Here is a 1,597-nt window from a genome sequence, read left to right as displayed (position 1 = left end):
AAGCCTACTGGGACCAGCTGGGTCTCTCTCCCAGATCCTCGTGTCTGCACCTGGTCCAAGTGACTTGCCTCACATTCAGCCATACCTTCCCTCCAGCTTTGATTTGGAGTAGGAAATGGTAGGACCCACTCCAGTTTTCTTGCCTGGGAAAGCTCGTGGACAGAGGAGTCTGGCAGGCTACAGTCCGTGGAGTCGCAAGAGTCGGACATGGCCGAGTTACAAAGGGGTAACCTTTCTCAGGGCACCTCCCGCCCCCGAGTCTCCCCACTTTCCAGCTTTGGTGCCCTTTGTGTATCCTGTGCCCCCTCCCAGGGCCTCTGCCTGCCCAGGTCCACTGCTCCGCTGTCTGACGGCTGTTAGAGTGCCTCTCTGCCACCCACAGCTCCGGGATCCCGAGCTCTGACCTGCCTTCCTGCAGGCAGTGATCTTCCCACCTCGTGGCTCCGGGGCTGGCATGCCTCTCTCCTCTCTTCCCTAGGCCTGGCTCTTCAGACCAGCAGGAGGGCCTTTGTCGTGCTGCCAACCAGGCCTCTCCCCTGCGGACCCTCCCCCAGACACAATGCCCAGGGTCTTCCCAGAGTCCCCGCCCACCTGCAAACCTCAGCCCCTTGAAGGATCGTCCTGTGCCTGGAGTTCCCATTCCTGCCGCTGCTCCAGGGCATCCTACTGGATCCTGTCTATCTGCATCTCCACTGCTTTGGGTGACCCCCCGCAGCAGGCAGAGTTCCTCCGAGAGGGACCGCCTTCCCCCACCCTGCCAGACACAGTCCCTCCTGAGCCCTGCGGGGCCAGACCAGAGCAGGGGCTCAGGGCGCACTGGTTCCATGCACAGACCTGAGAGGCCTGTGTGTAAGTAATTTTTAATACATTGAAACACATTAAAAATGCATTAGGAAAGCCAACCATTTAAAGAATTCCATACGGAATCCTTTTCGGAAAATAAGAACCTCTTCTTAATGGGAATAATCATTCCATAATTCAAACAATGCCTGTGTTTGAATCTTCATCGACAATATTGCCTCTCTTAATAAAAAGAACATCATACAAAGACATTCTTTCTTGCCAGAAACTTTGTTCCCAGGGCAGTAATAATGCCTATGAATGGTTAGGCCAGAAAAATACAATGGGATATTAGCTAAAATTATGTTAAGTGTCCAAAAAAGCTATGAAGTCCATTTCCAGGTGTCTTTGCTGGAGGTAAGAGGTTAGGGCTGAGTCAGCACCAGCTACATAATTTAGAGCTTGGGACAAAATGAAAATGCGAGCTACTTGTTCAAAAATGATAAAGATTTATAATACACTCAACAGGAATCTGGGTTCATTGTAACAAGGGGCACAAAATTTGTGGGCTTCCTACGAATAAATATCCAACACGTGTGCCTCTGCCTCTCCACAGGGCTGCTAGGCAAGGCCAGTGGGACAGAGCTCAATATTGGAAGTGTTAAGTGGGGGAATTTGCCACTTAGAGCCTGTTTGGTGGCATGGGTGGACCAGGAGTAGTCTTGTAAAGGATTTGTTCCTTTGTGGCTCAGCTGGTAAAGAATCCGCCTGAAATGTGGGAGACCTGGGTTCGATCCCTGGGTTGGGAAGTTCTCCT

General features: G+C 51.8%; 1 pseudogene; it reads left to right on the top strand.

Annotated features, from left to right (window-relative positions):
- The first annotated feature begins 1,261 nt into the window (after window positions 1-1,261).
- Window positions 1,262-1,376, top strand: LOC112584832 (annotated as a pseudogene).
- The last annotated feature ends 221 nt before the right edge of the window (window positions 1,377-1,597 follow it).

Source organism: Bubalus bubalis, chromosome 4, assembly GCF_019923935.1.
Source record: "Bubalus bubalis isolate 160015118507 breed Murrah chromosome 4, NDDB_SH_1, whole genome shotgun sequence".
Taxonomy (NCBI): domain Eukaryota; kingdom Metazoa; phylum Chordata; class Mammalia; order Artiodactyla; family Bovidae; genus Bubalus; species Bubalus bubalis.
This window is presented reverse-complemented; position numbering and strand designations above follow the sequence as displayed.